The following is an 8,446-nucleotide window of genomic DNA, read 5'->3' on the forward strand; positions in this document are numbered from 1 at the left end:
CTCCGCTGTTGGTGTGACTGCTTTCTCCGTCACTTTCACCGGGGGCACCGCTGTCGGTGGGGGCACTGGATCCCTCTTCGGGCAGAACTTCGCCATGTGGCCCGGCATCCTACAGCTCCAACAGTGTGGCCTTCTGCCTTCGACGATTATGGACATTGTCCATTTCTCCCATGTCAGTTGGGCGGGGATTGTGTTGAAGCCAGCTCTGTTGACCCTCATCTTGAGCTTATAATCTCCGGTCATTATATTTTTGGGGCCTCGCGCTGCCGTCACTGCCTCTACGTCCCCATATTGTGATAAGATGGCTCCGACCTGCTCCTCTTCGAAACACCATGGGACTCCCAGAATGGTCACCGTTGTTCGTCTTTTTTCCAGGTATTCTGGCTTACACCGGATCCCCTTCCATATTGTGTCGCTTTTCGATGTTCTGATGGCGTCTTCTTCTGTGGGTAGCAGGACATCCCACATTGCGTAACTTCTACGCACTATGTAAGTTGCTGGGATGTTTGTTTCCACCAACAAGCTTATCATTTTCTCCTTGCTCAATCCGGTGAGCCCCTTTTGTTTTTCATCGAAAGTCACTAGGGACACAATTCTTCTTCTGAGGCTTTCGAGCTTCCCTGGGACTGGCTTGATTTCATTTCCGTCCGTGAGGTGCCGGTACTTTTCCTGGAAGAGTCTTCGGTATGCTTCCGGGCTCTTTTGCTCCTTCGGGCCCCAGGTCTTCTCTGGACTTGTTTGATTTGGTCCCCAGCTGCTTCCAGCTTCTGGACTTTTTCCTGGGCTCTGCTGCTGTGATCCCTCGTGACCCGTCTTCTCCGGTCTTGCTTCTGGGCTTTTTCCCGGATTCTGCTTCTTCTCGTGAGTCATGGGTTGCCGTGCAGTAGGTTTCTCAAACTCAAGAGAGTTCCATCTCCTCAAAGCTGGTTCCCTCTTCTTCGGGCTGTTGTTTGCCGACTTGACCGCTCTGTTCGTTCCTTCTGTGGAAGGGTGTGATTTCCTGATGGGCCTTTGAGGTATGGCCCAGCCTGTCTTGATTGCTCTTTTCTCTTCCCGTGTCCGTGGTTTTCCCCCGACAACTGCCCATGGGTTGAGAAAATCTGTGTCGCTGTCCTCCCTTGGTTCAGCGCCCCCGGGCCTAGAGTGTTTTCCCTCTACTAGGTATACAGGAGGTGATGGTGAATACCCCGCGGCTAGAGACTCTATTTCTACCATGAACGCTGCAGGTGATAGTGGTATTTCACTGGGTGTGGCATCCCCTGACAACGACGACGGCACTGAGACTCCACCGGGTGTGGTATCTCTCGACGGCACTGGGATTCCACTGGGCGTGGTCTCCCCCGACAGCGGCACTGTAACGTCACTCGACGGCATTGTGACGTTACCCGTCAACGGCACTGGAACGTCACCGAATGTGACGCTCCCCCTTCTCGGCACTGGGGTGTCACCGGGTGTGACACCCCCCCTTCTCGGCACTGGGGTGTCACCGGGTGTGACACCCCCCCTTCTCGGCGCTGGGGTGTCACCGGGTGTGACACCCCCCCTTCTCGGCGCTGGGGTGTCACCGGATGTGACACCCCCCCTTCTCGGCGCTGGGGTGTCACCGGATGTGACACCCCCCCTTCTCGGCACAACACCAGGGGCGTCCCCCATGGTGTTAGAGGCAGAGGCCTGCCTCTTGATTTGTTGGCCCAGTGCCCTTCCCCGACCCGCCGATTTGGAAGCTAGAGGGCCTTCACCACAAAAGGGTACGTGGGTAACCTCTAGTCCTGCCGGCTGCTTAAGTCGGTTCCAGACACTGAACAATCTGAAAAAAGAATAGAAAACGTGAACAGTTAAAGGAGCTTTGGAGGGGGACCAAGCTGTTTATTTAGTGTTCTGCCCCGGACCTGGCATTATCTACTGCCAGGCCCTCATTTGGGGTCCAGAGACACTTAGGCATGAAGCCAGTAGGGGGAAAGGGGGGTCGAGGGTCATTCTAAACTATGCTAGGTCTTTGAAGACTTTATTAAAATTCCTATGCTAAGACACTATTTTTTATATTATCATTCTTACCATGGAGTTTATCTACTTAAAATCTCCCCAGCGTATGGCTTTGGCGTTTTTAACTGAAAGAAATAAATGTTTTTATTCAACAAAACAAAATCATATGTACAAACAAAAAAGAAAATATGATTTTGGAAATAAAATTTTTTCTAAAAATGAGGGATGAGATGATGGGGAGGGGGGCAAACTAAGATACACCCAAAAAGAAAAGAAAAAACAAATTAACAAAATGCCTATGGGGTCGGGTTAGTAATGGATCCCCCCAACCTATTTCTAAATATGGAGCGCCTACTGTCTTTCGGTCCCGAAGGTCGAAAGCAAGCAGGTCGTTCCCTAGTGGGGAGTGGGGGACCTAGGGACGATATTTGAAAATAAATTAGATAGGGATGGGTAACATCAGGACTGGACGGCGTCTTCCAAGATAAATGTACGTATAGGGGCAAACAGACCGGGGACAAAACAAAGGGTGGACTGGGCATCTTTTGGAAGCTCTCCTATTGCCGATAAAAATAAATTCAGGGACGGGATCAACTTTCATACTTGCCCTAGTCTAGTATCTAATAAAGAATTTTCCACTCGTGGTGGTTAGGACCTAACTATCCCTACTCTGTTACTTTGTTTGGGGCTGGGTTCCGTAGAACCTTAGCACCGCCTGACAGATACCACTAGGGTGGGAAAACAAACTTAAACCTAGCGCCTCGTCGGATGCACAAACTAGTGTTGTGCACCCATCTCCTATCAAAGTCCATGCGGTGCAATCTTTTCCAATCGCATCTGATCTTTACTTTAAGTTGATGTTTAAAGCGACCAACCAGATCCCGATCCGAAACAGATTGCTCCTCATGGACAATCTCAAGACGTGAAATCCACGTTACTAATCTAGCTACTGCTAGGATCGCTAGAAACACCAATCGTCTCTCCCCAGTAAACGGCGGATCCATGTTGTCGACGACGTACGCCAAATCAAGTGGCACCAACCGCTCGGGGTCGATGCGAGCCGTTACCCTTCCGACGTACTCCCAGAGCCTCCGAACTCCGCTGCAAAGAAAAAAGGCATGCTCCCTCGTTTCATCTTCGTCTTCCTCGCAGCGGGGGCAGAAAGGAACGTATTCATCCTCTCTGCAGAATCCGGCTAGTACGCCGAAAAGTGGCAGCGCATTCCGGACTAGCCTCCATGTGATTGAAAACTCTGAATTATTTAGAAAGCTACTGGCTGGCGCCCAATTCCACTGAGAGAAGACCTCCTCCCTCGACATGTGCAGCCGCTCAACCAGCGGATCTTTTGCGGTCCCCACTACTAAATCCCGATACAGTCTCCTCCTAGGCCGTGCAAGGTCACTGGACCCCGGCAATGCCCTAAGGGCGGCTCGGCATTCGGAGAGGAACCGCCGTTCCCCCGCCGGTCTTCTGCGACCTTCGGCGGCAGGGGAGGGCACGAGCTGTGGGAAAGCGTGCTCCACAACTGGTACCCAGTGCAATTCCTCAAGCAGTGTCCGACTTAGGAACGCCAATCTTTCGGCGTGCTTATGACTTAACAAGTCAGGCATTCCCAAGCCTCCATCGTTGAGTTTCTGTGTACAGACCTGTCTACGGACATACGGCTTTCCCCCTTTCCAGAGGAGTCTGAAAAGGAGTCGCTCCAAAGCCTTACAGCGGTCCGCAGGCAGAGGAAGTACTGACAAGTGGTAAAGGATCAACGGAAAGACGTAAGTTTGGCACGCCTCCGCACGACCCTTCAGGGACAAACCCCTGCGAATCCAAGTCCCCACTGACGATTCGACCTTTGTCTGTACCTCCGACCAATTTTTGTCCAGCTGGAGCCCAGGCCCGAACCAGATTCCAAGAATCTTTACCGGGCCATCTGTCCAGCCGAACTCACCTGGAAGCGAGTTTACCCCGGTCCAAGTGCCCAACCGCAGGCCAACGGACTTGCTGCGGTTGACTATGGCCCCTGTAACACGTTCATACTCATCGACCGCCTCTATCACCGCTTTAATATCGATCCTTCGCCCTACATAAACGGTGACGTCATCGGCGTACGCGGAAACCCTGGCAAATCGGCCGCCAGGTAGAGCTATCCCGCGTAGGACTGGTCTCGTCGTCTCGTCCCTTAACTTGCGAAGGAAGGGCTCCAACGCCAGGACATAAAGCAGAGGCGACAGCGGACACCCCTGGCGCACCGACCGAGAGACCCCAAAGGACTCCGACAACCTACCATTTACTTGTACCGCTACCGTGGGGTCACGATACAAAACGGAAATCCACTTGCGGAAGTCCGGACCAAAACCGGCGGTCTCCAAAACAGACTCCAAGAAACCATGGTCGACCCTATCGAAAGCTTTGGACTGATCTAAATTGATCAGCGCGGCTCCTGTGTCGTCTTCTAACCCCTCTATGATCGTGCGCACCAAGTGCAAGTTGTCTTTAATCGTTCTCCCCTTCACAGAACAAGTCTGATCCGGTTCGACCAAATCACCGATGACAACCTGCAGTCGGTTTGCAAGAACGCGGGCCAAAATCTTCAACTCTGTGTTTAGCAGAGTGATGGGCCTGTAATCATCTAAGTCCTCCCCATCATGCCGCTCTTTCTTCTTCAGTAGTGTGACCACTCCTTTGGTTACCTGCCCAGGGATGGATCCCTGGGAAAACCAGTGGTTAAACACACCCGTCAGAAGAGGAACAAACATGGGCGACAGCCTCAAATACAATTCGTAGGGCAGACCATCGAGCCCTGGAGATCTGTTCTGGCCAACCTGCTTCAACGCAGTAATGACTTCACGCTCTGTAACCACCCCATCACAGCTAGCTGCTCGGTCCGCAGTAAGGCGGGGCGAGCCGGCTAAATAGCTGCCAAACTCCTGGCCGCGGAGTCTGGGTAGTTGGGTAAAGCGTTCCTTCAAATGTTGACGAAACCCATTGCAAATCTCTCGAGTCGATACGAGGGTATGTCCTTCCAGGTTTTTCACCTTCCGAATGTACCCGTCCGAACCACGTCTTAAGGCAGCCTTACGCTCAACAGCGTCAACGTTCACGGCTTCGTTAGAGACTCTTTTTAACCTAGCCCTAACTACTTGCCCTTCGTAACGCTCGCTAGCCAAGCGCTGAAGGTCCCCCTTAACTATGTTTATCTCTAGGGGATCCCCACCAACCACCGCCCGGGTCAATCTATCTTCTAGCTGCCTTTTGGTCCGTGCCCTAGTTAACGCGAGGCGTTGGCTGTATTGGACACAAAAGAGCCTAATGGTAGCCTTAAGTCTAACCCACCAGCTACTCCCGGTAACCGCCCCCACTAACTCCCGCTGAATTAGTGTTGTCAGCTGTTCCCGAAAGTCGTTCATCTCCAACAAGGAGGCGTTCAACTTCCAGTAGCCAGCCAACCTAGGCCTATTACCTAATCTCAAACGGGCCATTACTAATTTATGGTCCGAATGACCTAACCAGTGGAACGTGGGACACGATAAGAAATCTATGTCGCCTCTTCTAATTAACATCCTGTCCAAGTAGGTACTTGGACAGGCGGCCACGCTACTTTGCCACGTCCACATCTCCCTCCCTGGGTGATCCAGACGGAACCTGTCGACAAGATCGCACGAGGCCATCAGGTCAGACAGGCTGCTTTCACACCGATCCGACCCTCTATTCCCCCCGACCTTATCTATCTTGGGGTCCAGGATGGCATTCCAGTCCCCCATTAAAACTACTCGCTCCGGACCCGCCGAAAGGAACACCTCCACCTGCCGAAAAAAGGAAACCCTCTCCCCAGCGATATTGGGCGCGTAAACTGCCAAAATCCGGAACTTACTGCTTTTAACGGCAACATCGACCACGACCAGCCTTCCATGAGCGCACGCGTGAACTACAGTAACCGCCGCACCTAGGGTGCGACTCACTAACACAGAAACCCCACGGCTAAAGGAATTGCCGTATGCTGAATAAACGTCAAAGTCGTTCACCAGCACACTGCAATCCCCGGGCCCAACAAAGTGGGTCTCCTGAATTGTAGCTATATCTACCTCCAGGGCTATGAGATCCCTCAGCACGCGAGCAGCCTTGCTTCGAGATCTCATGCCCCTCGCATTTAAACTAGCTAGGTTCAAGTTTGCCATAATTTCCTTAACTAGAAGTATCCCTCAAAAACGGGTCTAAAGTCCTCGGGTGTTAGAACGCCGAAAGACTGACCGATGCTGCCAGTTAGCAACTCTGTTGTGAACTGACCTCCTCGGACCAGTCCCCCCACGTCTAAGGGAAAGGTTATTTTCAAGGCTCTATAAAGGGATGGGTGAACATAAATGGGGACCCTCCCTTCGCACTTGACTGCTATTTGCATTAAGGACGGGTGCTCCTCATCCACAATCTTCAGCCCCGGAAAAGCCAGTTTCGCTTCGGCAACCATCCTCCATAATGCTTTTACTCTGGCCCCCTTCTCCTTTCTCAGGAACGTGATGAGCATCGGTGCTTCACTGAAGTTGGTTGGCCTCTCCACTTCCTTCCCGTCCACTTCGGTGAGCTTTTCCAGCTTTTGGACGTGCTTCTTCTGGCCTGCGCTGAGGTCCACCGGTCCCTGGCTCACATCCACCTCGCATATCCTCTCCCCGGGTAAGAAAGGCCTCTTCCGTGTTCGTTCAGTCCGGATCGGGGCTACCGGGGTGGTGGTGGTGCTGATCGTCTCTTTGTTCTCTTCTGCTTCCATGTCCTCTGGGGACCCGGCTTCTACGTCTTCGGAAGTTTGGGCTTCAGAGGTCTCCTCGTTGGTAGTAGGAGTAGTAGTGGTAGGGGGAGGGGTATTCTGCTCATCCATGGGGTCTGACGGTTGGGCAGGGTTTTCTTGGTCTTCTTCGTCGTCGTCTTCCTGGTCTTCCTTAACCTTCTTGTTTGTGGCTGCCAGGCTTCTTTTTTCCGTCTTCTTTTCTTCTTCTTCCTCTTCTGATTCGGGGGCCAACTTTCGTTTCACTCCCGACTTCTCTTCCTTTTGTTTCTGGTCTTTTGGCTTTTCCGGGGCCACTGTCTTCTGCTTTCCCTTCTTGGCCACAGTACTCCAGCTCCTTGGTGTCTCCGCTGTTGGTGTGACTGCTTTCTCCGTCACTTTCACCGGGGGCACCGCTGTCGGTGGGGGCACTGGATCCCTCTTCGGGCAGAACTTCGCCATGTGGCCCGGCATCCTACAGCTCCAACAGTGTGGCCTTCTGCCTTCGACGATTATGGACATTGTCCATTTCTCCCATGTCAGTTGGGCGGGGATTGTGTTGAAGCCAGCTCTGTTGACCCTCATCTTGAGCTTATAATCTCCGGTCATTATATTTTTGGGGCCTCGCGCTGCCGTCACTGCCTCTACGTCCCCATATTGTGATAAGATGGCTCCGACCTGCTCCTCTTCGAAACACCATGGGACTCCCAGAATGGTCACCGTTGTTCGTCTTTTTTCCAGGTATTCTGGCTTACACCGGATCCCCTTCCATATTGTGTCGCTTTTCGATGTTCTGATGGCGTCTTCTTCTGTGGGTAGCAGGACATCCCACATTGCGTAACTTCTACGCACTATGTAAGTTGCTGGGATGTTTGTTTCCACCAACAAGCTTATCATTTTCTCCTTGCTCAATCCGGTGAGCCCCTTTTGTTTTTCATCGAAAGTCACTAGGGACACAATTCTTCTTCTGAGGCTTTCGAGCTTCCCTGGGACTGGCTTGATTTCATTTCCGTCCGTGAGGTGCCGGTACTTTTCCTGGAAGAGTCTTCGGTATGCTTCCGGGCTCTTTTGCTCCTTCGGGCCCCAGGTCTTCTCTGGACTTGTTTGATTTGGTCCCCAGCTGCTTCCAGCTTCTGGACTTTTTCCTGGGCTCTGCTGCTGTGATCCCTCGTGACCCGTCTTCTCCGGTCTTGCTTCTGGGCTTTTTCCCGGATTCTGCTTCTTCTCGTGAGTCATGGGTTGCCGTGCAGTAGGTTTCTCAAACTCAAGAGAGTTCCATCTCCTCAAAGCTGGTTCCCTCTTCTTCGGGCTGTTGTTTGCCGACTTGACCGCTCTGTTCGTTCCTTCTGTGGAAGGGTGTGATTTCCTGATGGGCCTTTGAGGTATGGCCCAGCCTGTCTTGATTGCTCTTTTCTCTTCCCGTGTCCGTGGTTTTCCCCCGACAACTGCCCATGGGTTGAGAAAATCTGTGTCGCTGTCCTCCCTTGGTTCAGCGCCCCCGGGCCTAGAGTGTTTTCCCTCTACTAGGTATACAGGAGGTGATGGTGAATACCCCGCGGCTAGAGACTCTATTTCTACCATGAACGCTGCAGGTGATAGTGGTATTTCACTGGGTGTGGCATCCCCTGACAACGACGACGGCACTGAGACTCCACCGGGTGTGGTATCTCTCGACGGCACTGGGATTCCACTGGGCGTGGTCTCCCCCGACAGCGG

This window comes from Euprymna scolopes, chromosome 46 (genome assembly GCF_053919585.1).
Source record: "Euprymna scolopes isolate OS-2025 chromosome 46, ASM5391958v1, whole genome shotgun sequence".
Classification (NCBI taxonomy): domain Eukaryota; kingdom Metazoa; phylum Mollusca; class Cephalopoda; order Sepiida; family Sepiolidae; genus Euprymna; species Euprymna scolopes.